We start from the raw sequence: 14,071 nt of genomic DNA, 5'->3' as shown, positions 1-14,071 counted from the left end.
GACCATGTGTAGCACTGGGTCCTGACTCTTCGCTTGCTTTAGCGGTATCCGGTTCGATGGATTCAGAGTCAAATGTTAGCAAGCTTGAGAGGTCATAACCCTGACAGACAACAAGAATAGCGTCAGTATACGGTGGAAGAGAAAGGTAAAGCTAAGGGAAGGGAGTATACCTCTCCTAAGACCAGAGGAACAGCCGATGACGAGACCATCGTCTCTTGTGTTTCTGCTGTGGCCTTGGCCAAGTTGGCCACCCTATCAGCTACACTTTTAGAAGTAGCTAGGTCCAGGGTGGCGGATGGCATTGGTACCTCCTCGACTTCCCCACTGGAGGTGTCATCAGTCTGCAAAGGGAATGGTTAGCCGATAAGAACAGCAATGGGTTAGCATGAAATATGAGCCAAGGAGAGTATGGAGGGGATTACGTTCGAAATCTCCTGGTTTGATGAAGAGGCTTGCGGTTCCTTGCGAGCTCGCTTGATGCATCGGCTCTTTGTGCGTAGACTGCCCTGCTTTGATGGGAGTTTGGGAGACAGCAGGTTCAGGGGCTGACCTTTTCTTGGAAGCCGACGGTGGCAAGTCTGGCTGGCTCTGCGTGGTGGTTTTCCCAGAGTTGCCCGAGCTCGAGTCCCTTCGACTGGACTGTGTGTCCTCACTGGAGTTTTCTTCAGTGGAGGTCTGTAAAAGAAATACAAGCATGCTGCAGAAGCCTAGAAGGATAAATGAAATCAGCCAAAGCATGGATCAACTTACGTGCAAACTTTCTTGAGCTGGAGTAGGGCTTTGGCGCTTCAGAGTCTTCCTGGCAGCTACCTTCCTCACTGCTGTTCTCGCCTTGACTGAGGCTCGGGGGGCAGCTGGCCTAGAAGATACTCTGCTTTTGGAAGCCGATTTTGGTGTCATCGGCTGGCTCTGCATCACAACCTTTTTCAAAGATGGTGAGTTTTTGCATAGAAGAGGACCACCGGAGCTGGTGGGAGGAATCTGAAAGGGGAGCCGTCATCATCTACAGGATCTGGACCGTCTTGTTGCTGCAAGGAGACAGAGCAAGGTTATAAAAGGAAATCATTATAAGCCACTTCAAGATAATTCGTGAGTAGTGGTACCTGTCTCGCAGGGATGTCATATTCAGCATCAAGTTGTTTCAAAGCAACGGTCCCGCAGCTCTCCTGAAGGCATGAGTCTTCCACATTGACCACCAAGTCTCAAAACCATCGGTTGATGAGGTGAAAGAGAGGTTGTGAGGAATTGGGATGGCTAGAGCGTCAAAGAAGGAATAACACCTCTGACTGGTGAGGACATCAGGTAGCTCAGCTCGCTCTCGTCAGTGGTGCAGTAAAGAAATGGGGAGATACCTGTCCAAGACCAAGTTGCCGGGCCGCTACGACCGGCCGATAAGACTCATAACCGGGTTTGATGATCCTGTTTGAGGTGCTCATGCCAACCGGAAGGAAGCAGTGGACGGATCATGATGGAATACAATTGCCGAGTGCCTGGCGTCATCGGCAAAGCTATCTAGCCTCGAAGGAGACTGGATTTTCAAAATTTTCGGACTCCGTATAAGGAAAGAAGAGAGGATTGTCCAGGCCTTGGTAGAAAGTTCGAACCACTCGATGCTCCCTTGAAGGTCGGCTTTGCTGCCCGGAAGGCTATATAGAGCTTGGCCGTAGCTAGTGCATCGGATCTCGCCTCCCATTAGTATCCGGGAAGGTGCAAGTAGCCAAAGGTGGAAAGTTTGGGGTCTGGTTTTGGAAGTACAACTGAGCCCATAGCTGAATAAACCACCGGGGACCTCCGGTTTTGATTGTCTTTTGGGAGAACAGCTTAACGTACATTAGCTGGAGATATCTATAGACCTCTCCAAGAAACAGCTTGCCAATGCCAAGCTGAGTGCCTCCGGCAAGTTCATAGGCCGAGGAAAGGTAATTCTTGGTTGGAGCAAGTGAAGGACCACAGAATATGAAGTGTTCCAACCAGAAATTCAGGAAGGCCGTGTGTTCTTTCTCTCGTTACAGTGGCCTTTGTTTTTCATGTGGCGCCGAAGGTAAGCACCCCGACTTGTGCACTCTGTTTTGGAAGAAAGCGTGAAAGGGACCTTTGGCAGCCTAAAGGCAGATGGGCTTGGGGATGCAATGTCTAAACCAGTGATCATGGCCACATCTAGTAAGGTTGGTGTCATGGGGCCATGACCAAACATGAAGCAATTCAAAGCATCAGACCAAAAATAGCCGATGGTTTTCGAAGGTTTTCATGTTTCTCAAGGGGAGACAAATGATAAAGCTAAGGCATCGGCTATTCTGCGGTTTCCCAGGTGGCTTGGTGAGTTTTTGATATTCTATTGTACCAGGAAACCCAATCTTCAGGAGGATTAGGCCAGGCTCGTAAGCAGTCGGCCCAAGAAGTTAGATCTAGGTTCTGGTTCACGAAGGGGATTCTATTGGCCTCGCATGAAATTAAGTGGGCAGGACTCTCGGTAGAACGAGGACCAAGACAAAGAGAGTTTGGAAGAGAAGGATGCGGCAGCAGAATGTCTGATACCTAGAAATTAATGACGGAATGAGACGTTAATTCAGATGTTTGTTGTTAATTCTAGCACTATGTTCAGACAGCGAGGAGCGGTTGAGGATTACCTTCAGGCCGGAGACCGTAGCGTTGGCGTTGGATGATTCCGCCATTGGGTTCACTGCGGAGATGAGCCTGCGCGATTAAGATCTGAGGTTCGCAGGGCCGTGAGTTGGATCTGTTCGAGCGGCGATTTGGGGATCTGAGTGTTGCTCTTTCAGATAAGTTGCAGGTTACCGTTTGAATAGGCAACTGAGTTGGCCTTACTCGCGTTTTATGGCGAAGGCCGATGCGCTGCCATCGGCTCTTGGCGCGTTGACTTGCTTTGACAATCGGCAAAATTGATAAGAAAGCAAAATCAGCTTAGAAATATTTTCTTCATTAATAAAGGGGCTTTACAGAGAAGAGCCGATTGCTCAAGGAAGAAAAGAACAAAAGCCGATTACTACTACTACTAGTCCTATACTAGTAGTCCCTAATCTAAGGGCCGTTGTTGCCCTCGTCGTCGTCGTCGCTGCCGCCGGCGCTGCTGCTGGCGGGCTCCTCGTCGCTGCTCCCGTAGCCCTCTACGGGAGCCTCTTCCTCCTCGTCGTTGTCGTCGTCGTCTTCGTCGTCCGACCCAGCGCAGAAGCGCTTCGCCGGCGGGTATTCGTCGGAGGAATCGTCGTCTTCCTCTTCTTCCTCCTCGTCGGAGGAGGTGAAGTCGTCCCACGAGAAGCGGTCGTCCTCGCTCCCCGCCTCCAGCTCCCCGTCGACGAGGAACTGGAAGTCATCTTCTCCGTCGGTCAAGGACTTGTCGTCCTCGGACCAGACGGAGGAATCATGGGACTCGATGTCCCACTTCTCCGGGGCGCGGAGGTCGTACGCCGCCAGCGAGTCCCACTCCGGCGTGGGCTCACGGGAGGAAGAAGATAAGGAGGAGAGACCCGATGAGGCAGAGGAGGAGGAGGAGGAAGACATGGCTACAGAGGAAGGGGTTTTTTGCCGACGGCTAGTACGGAGCAAGAGGATGAAGAGACGAACTGCTCGGCGCGGTTAAATAAAGGGATATGGGGGAGAGTTAATGTTACAGCGGTTCCCGAGGAAGTGGTGCCAAAGAACTGTCAAATCGTGCAGAGAAGTTAAGAAGGCAAGACATCATGATGAAGGATACTGCGACGGTTCTGCTCTGCCACGACGTGACCCTACGAAGAAAAAAACCGGAGTGGTTTTGAAATTATCATTGCCAAAACCAGGGGGGCATGTGTTACCACCGGAATTTAGCCAGAGCAGGAGGTGGGCCGTGACCGAAGATGGGCTTAGAAGACATGTATATTGAAGTGTCTCTGAACCGGCCTTGTACAAGAAGTTTGGGCTAGACTGCCCGTGTATATGTAAATTATAGTAGGTTACGTGTCGGTTAGAATTAAGAGATAGAGTTTAGCTCGTACACGGTTGGGTTTATTCCCAAGTTAGAAAGTCTACGGACTATAAATATGTATCTAGGGTTATTGAGAAAGGAGGACGATCACGTTCACAACAAATCAATCTAGGCGCATCGCCACCCCTTGTTTCGAGGGTTTCTCCCGGGTAAGCATCATGCTGCCTAGATCGCATCTTGCGATCTAGGCAGTATTCGTTTATTCGTTGTTGGTGTTGCTCATGCTGAAGCCTTTTTGATGGCGAGCAACACCCTTATCGTAGATGTTTTGGGGCTGACGTCGATGCTTTCATGATGTACTTGCTTAGCTACGCTACCCCTCGATATCTAGCTGCCCTTGCACCTATCTTAGGTGTAAGGGCAGCATCTTGCTTGTTCTTTATTTAGTAGATCTAATCCGTTATAGTTGCTCCTTGTTCTTCAAGGATTGGTTTGATATCCGCATGGTTAGGCCTTATAAACGGGTTGAACGATCCAGGTAGTGCGTAAGGTGTGGTTTATTAAGCCCTAGAGGGATTGTTCCGGGGATCAACTTCATGTTGGTTTTTAGGCCTCTTTAGGGCTGGTTTTCCATCATCTTACGTATCTGCTAGGCTCAACTACGCGTAGGATGTTCCGATTATGCGGTGAAAACCCCAAACTATCGTAGATTAGTTTAGCTTGATATCGATATAGCATGATCCCCATGTCATTATAAATCTAACATGAACCATGGGGCAATCGGCTCTTTGAGCCGATCCACAGGGCAACCTAAGAGCCGATCGGGGCTCGTATTTAATGTTTACGTGTTTTCCATGCAGGAAACTAGTCGAAGCAATCCATCACCTTCCTGACCAGGTATAGGTCAGGTGGCACGCCCTCGCAAACACCAGGACGTGCGCCAGAGGCATTGCGGGCCGTCGCCCGAGGGACCAGGGTCCACCGCAGTCCTGGGAGCCTCCCGGCTCTACGGTGTTGCCCGTCGCTGCTCGCCGGTGGGTTTTTGACAGCAACAGATGCCCCTCAGGATATAGAGGATCCTGAGTGGAAACACCACCTCTAGTTGTTACTTCATAAGCATGTTTTTCTTTAGAAGTATTTTTTAACAAGTCATTTTGCACTTTAGTGAGTTGATCAATTTGAGTTTGAACCATATGAAAATGTTTAACAAGCATCTTAACATCATTGGAGGTTCTCTCCACAATATCATGCAATTTACTAATAGCTCGAGAATTTTCCATTAAATGATTCTCTACTCTCATATTAAAATTATCTTGCTGAACAACATAATTATCAAACTCATCTAAACATTGATCAGGAGGTTTTGAGTAAGGAATATCTTCTTTATCAAAGCGTTGAAGAGAATGTACCTCAATCGTGGATGAAGGGGGAGTTATCTTACATAAATCTTCTATGGGGGGTAAATTCTTCACATCTTCAGATTTAATACCTTTCTCTTTAAGAGATTTCTTGGCTTCCCTCATATCTTCATCATTTAATTCAATCATACCCCTCTTCTTCAATATTGGTGTTGGGGTTGGTTCAGGTGTAGTCCAATCATCATGATTTCGGCCTATTCTAGCCAATAATTCTTCAGCTTCGTCTGGAGTTCTTTTCCTGAAAACACAACCAGCACAACTATCCAGGTATGCCCTAGACTCAATGGTTAGTCCACTATAAAATATATCAAGTAGGTCATGCTTTTCCAAATCATGTCCAGGCCGAGCTCTAAGAAGAGAGCAAAACCTTGCCCAAGCTTCAGGAAATTTCTCTCCATCTTCCTGGTCAAAACTATAAATTTTCTGCAAAGCAATATGTTGAGCACTAGCAGGAAAATATTTTCGAAAGAAAACATCAAGCAAACCATTTGGACTATCAATAGAATCAGGAGGCAAATTATTATACCAAGTTTTAGCATCATCCTTTAATGAGAAAGGAAAAATTTTAGCAACAAAATAAGTACGCTTCTTGATATCATCAGAAAACAAGCTACTCAAAGTAGAGAGCTCATTCATGTGCTCTACAGTACTTTCTTTCTCAGTACCACAAAAAAGTGTTTTCTCAACAATAGATATATGAGATAAATCAAGAGAAAAATCATAATCCTTATCCTTAATGTTTATAGGAGATGTGGCAAATTTAGGATCAGGAGACAGTTTATATCTAACAGCATGTTGTGCAAGAAGCTTTTTAATGTTACTTGCATCAGTAGTAGCATTACATTTATCAATAAAATCATCATCAAGTTCCACATAGTCTTCATCAAGATCATCACTAGAGTGTTCAACAGACTCAGGTGAATTAACAGGTGTAGCAGTATTTTCATTAGGAATTTCAGTATTTTCAATTTGTCTAGACCTAGCAATTGTAGCATCTAGAAAAGAACCTAATGAACCATTATCATCAAGCACAGTAGAAGCATCATCAAGATTATCAAAGCAATTTTCACATTCAGCAGAAGTACCAGCATGTGAAGCTTGTGGTGATGAAACAAGTTTACTTATCACAGATGGTGAATCAAGAGCAACAGAGGTACTCAGAGTTGTACCTTTTCTTGTAGTGGATGGTAATATGGCGACTTTAGCATCGCGAGGTTTACCCATGATGGAGGATTTGCAGCGAACAATATCAATTCAGGTGAACTTGCAAATAAAGTTATGCTCCCCGGCAACGGCGCCAGAAAATAGTCTTGATGACCCACAAGTATAGGGGATCGCAACAGTCTTCGAGGGAAGTAAAATCCAATTTATTGATTCGACACAAGGGGATCCAAAGAATATTTGTAAGCCTTAACAGCGGAGTTGTCAATTCAGTTGCACCTGGAAACAGACTTGCTCGCAAGAGTTTATCAGTAGCAACAGTTTCATAACAGTAGCAGTAGTGAAATATAAGCAGCAGTGTAATAAAGATAACAGTAGTGATTATACTAAACAGCAGGATTAAAATACTGTAGGCACATGGATGGATGAACGGGCGCTGCATGGATAAGAGAACTCATGTAATAATCAAGGCAAGTCATTTGCAGATAATAATAAAATAGTATCCAAGTACTAAATAACCATAGGCATGTGTTCCGTATATAGTCGTACCAGCCGGTGGCAGCCGGGCCTCTAGGGAAACTACTGGTAATTAAGGTACTCCTTTTAATAGAGTACCGGAGCAAAGCATTAACACTTCATGAACACATGTGATCCTCATATCACAGCCTTCCCCTCCGGTTGTCCCAATTCTCGTCACTTTGGGGCCTCGGGTTCCGGACAGCAATATGTGTATACAACTTGCGGGTAAGATCATAAAACAATGAATATCATCATGAATCAATAACATGTTCAGATCTGAAATCATGGCACTCGGGCCCTAGTGACAAGCATTAAGCATAACAAGTTGCAACAATATCATAAAAGTACCAACAACGGATACTAGGCACTATGCCCTAACAATCTTATGACTATTACATGATCAATCTCATCCAATCCCTACCATCCCCTTCAGCCTACAACCGGGGAATTACTCACACATGGATGGGGGAAGCATGGTTGGTTGATGGAGAGGCGTCGATGGTGATGATGGCGATGATCTCCTCCAATTCCCGTCCCGGCAGGGTGCCAGAACGGAGTTTCTGGTCCCGAGATTGAGTTTCGCGATGGCGGCGGAGTTCTGGATGTCTTCTGGCAAATTGGTCGAACCCCCGTGCGTTTTTAGGTCGAGGGCTTTAAGTAGTCCAGAGGGGAGCGTCGGGGGCTGGCCGAGGCGGCGTCACCATAGGGCGGCGCGGCCCAGGGGCCCACCGCGCCGCCATATGGTGGGCGCCCCTCGTGGCCCCCCTCCGTCTCGTCTTCTGGCTCCGTAAGTTTTCTGTGAAAATAGGCCCATTGCAATTATTTCCGGGGATTTTCCTGAAAGTTGATTTTCTGCATAAAAACAAGACACCAGGGCAATTCTGCTGAAAACAGCGTTAGTCCGTGTTAGCTGTATCCAAAATACACAAATTAGAGGCAAAACAATAGCAAAAGTGTTCGGGAAAGTAGATACGTTTTGAACGTATCATATATTATACGGTTTTTTCCGATGTCCTATGCAAAAGTTTATGCCATTTTGTATTTTTCTAAACTTTTTATGCAAAAAGGCGAAATTCAATTTTTTTAATTTTCCCTAATAGTAGGTTCCGTATCATATAGGAATCTCAAAAGATTTTATTTTTTAAATTTTCTATCATTTTGTTTTATATTTTGTAGAGCCAAAAAAGGCGATGGGGGGGTGGGGGTGCATGGGGAGCAGGAAACCCTTTAATACCGGTTCGTGTCACGAACTGGTGTTAAAACTCTGGCGGCTGACGCCAACCCTTTAGCACAGTATCGTGACACGAACCGGTACTAAAAGTCCCGCACGAACCGGTGCTAAAACTCTGGCCTCTCAAACCGGTGCTAAAGGTACCTTTAGCCTAAATTCATAGCACAATCGGTGCTAATGCTCTTTGGAATCGAAAACTAAAGCCTTTTTCTACTAGTAAAGGAAGATCTGCTGCTCCCGCGTCACATGGGCTTTGCCCGGTGACGTTGCTGATGGGGGCGCCCAGAGGCGCTGGCACCGCACGAGGACGGGGTTAGGGGACGGACGTCGTCAAAAAGGAATTTTTTTGGTCTATTGATTACTTTGGTAGGATTATGAGTTGGAGGTGGAAGTCATTTGGTAAACGTACAGGAGAGGAATACAACTACCAAACGGGAAATTATTGTCTTGCGCACTTCTTTTCGGATTACAAGTTGTGCGCGACTCCGAATGTTAGTAGGAGAAAGTTGTCTTCTTATATACACTTGCGTACTACCTGATTTTGTCCAACGCGCTAGCTAACAAATTCCTGCTCCGTAGTAATTCGCCTCCTCTTCCGGGAACGCGCGCGGCGGCCATGGGAAACCGACCCTCAACCCAGAGCGTGGCGGCTATTGCAATTGGAAACCAAACCTCCTCCACGCACCGCTCACTGGTCACCGCCGGCGTTCATCAGTTCAGTATCAAGGGCCACTCGGTGATCGCAGGAAGCGACGAACCCATCACGTCCAAGCCCTTCCGGGTCGGCGGCTACGAGTGGACCATCCGCTACTACCCCAACGGCGCCGACGCCGACGCCGAGACCGGCGGGCAGCACGTGTCGGTTTTCCTATGCCAAAACAGCCCCGGCGATGAAGCCGTCACGGCAACCTTCTCATTCAGCTGCCTCCAACAAGATCCGGCGTCTCTGACCTCCGCCGAGGAGAAGAACAACCTCTGCAGCTACACGGGAGATTTCTCCTCGGAGAAGTCCGAATGGGGTCCGGTCAAGTTCATGAGCAAGGCGGATCTCACGGCGTCGGGGTGCCTCAAAGACGACTGCTTGGTCATCAGGTGCGCCGTCGAGGTAATCACCAAAGAGCTCACCCATGACGATGACCACCAACACGGCGCCGCCGTCGTCGTTGTGCCGCCCTCCGACTTGACTCGGGATCTCGGCTCTCTCCTGGCGAGCGGCCACGCCACGGACATCACCGTCGAAATCGGCGAGGCCAAGAAATTCAGGGCGCACCGCTGCGTGCTCGCGGCCCGGTCGCCGGTCCTCCGTGCGCTCCTGTGCAGCAAGAGAAGCAGCATCTGCATCAAAGACGTGGACGCCGCCGCCTTCGAGATACTGCTGCATTACATGTACCACGACGACCTACCGATGCCCATGAGGGACGCGTGCGGCAAAGGGACGGCAGACATGGCGCAGCGCGTGATCGTCGCAGCAGATCGGTACGGAATGGGGAGGCTCAAGCTGATGTGCGAGAGCAAGCTCAGCAAGATGTTGGATGTGGACACCGTGTGTTCCATTCTTGACTTCGCCGATGGAAACGATTGCGCGCAACTTAAGAGTTGCTGCTTCGAGTACATGTTAAAAGACCGCAAGAGGTTGAAGGACATTGCCAATACGCAAGGATTCAAGAAACTAAACCAAAACTGCTTGTCCATTGCTTGTGAAATGCTTCTCAAAGCTCTATAAATTACTCTCATTACTATCCCTTTCTAGTAGTGATCTAGAGTTGTGGCTCGTTGTTGTTGATCTGCGGCCTTTAATTTCCTTTTTTTGTCTCGTATTATCGGCCTTCAATTTTTTGTGTGGATATATTCTCCCTATAATCTATGTTTGTCCCTTTTCGTTTTGCTTACTGTAATGTAATTAATAAGGGCGCAGCCAGGCCTGTTATATTTAACATTGTAATCCTAGTCGTGCTTTTTAGCTCACAGTTTTAACGCTGACGTCCGTTGCGATGCCGCTCTCCAAGAGATGGCCGAGATGCCGACTCAAGTCGGAGGGCGGCACGACGACAGCAGCAGCAGTCTCTTGGTCGCCGTCGAATAAGCGACCAGGTCTGGCTCCGCTTTTCGCCCAGATCGGCAGCGTCATGGACTGGCGCCGGTAACGTCCGTCCGCCTGAGCCCCGCCATGGCTGTGTGGCCGACCACGGATTCGAGCCACACGTGCAGCCCCAAGCTTCTCCAGTTCTGCTAGTAAATTTTGGGGCTGAGATGTATTTTTTGAAGAAAAAATCATCAAGAATAATGGTAGCGGTGGATGTATTCTTTTTTATTCTACATCTAGGATCCTTTGTTTTCCTTTTTCTACATGTCTAATAGTTTGAAAATAGTATGTTTCTCCAATCTGTATGTAATAATAGTAGGTTCTTCCAAGATCTCATCCACCTACTGTTTTTACATAATAAGAAGGTGGTGGATACGCATTTACTCTTCCGTGTTTTTGTCTGAATTTGTTTCTCAACCACAATAACACAATGAGTGATATCAGTCGCGTTAATTTATTCATGACATGGATCGATTAAGCAAAGTGCAGAAATACAAGCTTAGTTAGGCATGACCACATGAGACATTGAACTAGGACGGCAAAGCCAAGGGCACTTCTTGAAAACGATCATGAAAGGCTGACGCCCATCTTTCTCCATGGTCAGCCACCTATATCCCTTGTAATGGTACAAGACCAGATCGCGACATGGCTCCTTGTAGCACGACGCCAGCTTGTACCCGTTGCCGTGCCTGTCTGCACGGAACCGGAACCATTTATCCGTGTCTGTCTCCGACGGCACCGGTGCTCCAAGGGAGTAGCCGACGGTGACGTGCATCTGGTCCGTGTCGATGTAATCATCGACGTACCACTGGAGCTCCATCATGCACTTGTCGATGGTGTGGTTGAAGGTGAGTAGGAGGTCGCTCGAGAGGCGTGGCACGGAGCCGCCGCTCGCGTCCGCCGGCATAACCATCACGGCGTTGCCCCGTTTGGACCAGCACCGAGCTACGATCGCGCGCAGAGGGCAGTCGGCCGGCGATATGCTACCGGCGAAGAGGCATAGGCCGCTCATTTTGGGGTCGGCCGGCAGGATCTGGTAGAGGTTGTCCTTTGTCAGCTCGTGGCCGTCCGTGTCGTAGATTGGCCGGCAGTACCAAATATACCGCTATTAAACTGCCGCGATATTTACAGCGCGACCTACTTTGCAGCGTCTGCAGAGGGCACAAAAACGCGTTTTTCGCTGTATATCGATGTTTTTTTAGCGCACGCCTAGTTTAGGGCCTCTGTTGAAGATGCTCTTACAACATAGATATGCATATCACACTAGTTTATTGTTATACGTAGGATCTTTATGCAACACATTTTCCGTAGATATAGACCTCATTTAATGTTCTATTCTTTTTATCAACTAGCACGGGCAACAATTTATTTGCAATTGATTGGGTTTATATAAACATTGCCTAAGGTAAAACTATGCAATAGCTTTAACCATTTTATTGTAACCATATTGAGATATCATGTATTTCATGCATGTAAAAATCTAATGTATCACTACAATTAATGTTGCGAGAGATCCTAGCAGTATCATAGATATTAAATACTACCTCCATACAGGATTAATGGGCAATTACGCAATTGAAAAAATAAATTTGACTACTAATTTGGTCAATAAAATATAAGATATACATCACAAAAATTATATTATTGGAAACATTTTTTGAATATGAATTCAATGGTATAATTTTGTGGCATATATCTCATATTTTGTTGACTAAATTTGTAGTCAAACTTGTTTCTCGAAGTGCGTAATTGCCTATTAATCCGGTATGGAGGGAGTACCATACCTAGCACGTAAATTTAAAAAAAATTAATGTTAATAAATTTTGTACACCCTTTTCATTGAGATTCTACAAATCAATGAGATTAATATACTACCGCATGATATCGTCCATTATAGAGAAATGATATTATCTTTAACAAAAAAAACAATCTTTTCACTTTTTGCAGGTTATCCATATGGTGTCACATTAGGTTCAGCTGTGAGTTCTGCTGTCACCGGAGGGGCATTGGGATGTTATGGCTTCTGGATGCACACGGCTCCAGATGATCGCTCGGGATATCTTGTGTCTGGCTGGCTAGCAGCATAATAGGCGGCTACGTTGATGTGTAGTCATTCTATGCTTTATTTCTTTCGCTGGTTGATTATTTTATCAATTATGGGCGATGCGTGATTTGTTACAAACAATGTACTCATAACTTTTTAATAAAAAGGCCGTGTGCATCATCATGATGCAGAAGCCGGGGTTTTAATCCCCAGTTCGAAAAAACTAATTTCTCCTGTCCATATTATGTGCACATAATTTTTCATTTAAGTCAAACTTTGCAAACTTTCACCAAAAATATTTATAGCAATATGAAGATCTACTATACCAAATACATATGATATAAATTATATTTAATGATAATTATAAAAATATATATTAAAGTGTATATTTATAATTCAATCAATATACTCCCTTCATACCGGATTAATGGGCAAATACGCACTTCAAGAAAGAAGTTTGACTACTAATTTAGTCAACAAAATATAAGATATATATCACAAAAATTATATTATTGGAAATATTTTTTAAATACGAATCCAGCGGTATAATTTTTGTAGCATATATCTCATATTTTGTTGACCAAATTAGTAGTCAAACTTCTTTCTCGAAATGCGTAATTGCCCATTAATCCGGTATGGAGGTAATATTTGGTTATACTTTACAAGGTTTGATATTGACCAAATGTTATATGCAACATATTCTCGACAGGAGGGAGTGATACTACCCATTATAACTAGCCTTAATTGGTGGGTGGGAGTAGTATATTTAGATGGTGTGAGCTGTGTTTAAATGGCAACATTTAATTATAAGGTATTGATATGCATAGCGGAAATTCAATTCGGCTCCCGGGTGCGTATGCTCCCTCTACCAAAAAAATATATTTTGAAATGTCAAAAAATTTGGATAAAAAATTCTACATGTACATCTCCATAATGTATGTGCATTCGCCAAGTTTCACGAAAAACTAATATTTTTTGTGGTCTATGTAAAAAGGAGAAACTTTATCTTGTGAAAAGCATTATTTTTAGCACTGAATTTTATCTTTTTTACACACGTCATATGATAAGTCGATTTTTTATGAAACGACTTTGTGAGCACGTAGCACGTGAAGATGTACGTACAAATTTTTTGTTTTAACTTTTTTAAAATTTAAAATGTACGTAAGATGCATTTCAAAATATAGGGAGCATATGCACCCATGTTCCAAAACACCACTCCGTCGATACTCTTTTAATGTTGTAGATAGGTCTCTTTTGCAAACATGTTTTCTCTTTATAGACCTTACTTAGTGTTGCGCATTTTTTTCTTCAATTTAATTTATTATGTAGATAGATAGGTGTATGTACAACCATTAATTATTGGAATCATTACTTCTGCCCCTTCCACATATATACTTTGTTGACGGCACTTCATGCTTACATTGCACGGTGTTAGAAATTGATTCTCTCAATGTGAGACTGAGCACTAATAGGGACGGGCAAGAGCTAGGACCCGAGAGCGAAACGCTAGCTCAGTATAAATCCCATCAATTTATTCATCTCAATTACGAGCTTAATAGGTATGGCACGGCCAAGGGCACTTCTTGAAAACAATCACGAAAGGCTGGCGCCCATCTTGCTCCACGGTCAGCAACCTATATCCATCGTAGTCGAACAAGACCAGATCACGACACGGTTTCTTGACGCACGACATCAG

This window comes from Lolium rigidum, chromosome 2 (assembly GCF_022539505.1).
Source record: "Lolium rigidum isolate FL_2022 chromosome 2, APGP_CSIRO_Lrig_0.1, whole genome shotgun sequence".
NCBI classification, from domain to species: Eukaryota; Viridiplantae; Streptophyta; class Magnoliopsida; order Poales; family Poaceae; genus Lolium; species Lolium rigidum.
This window is presented reverse-complemented; position numbering follows the sequence as displayed.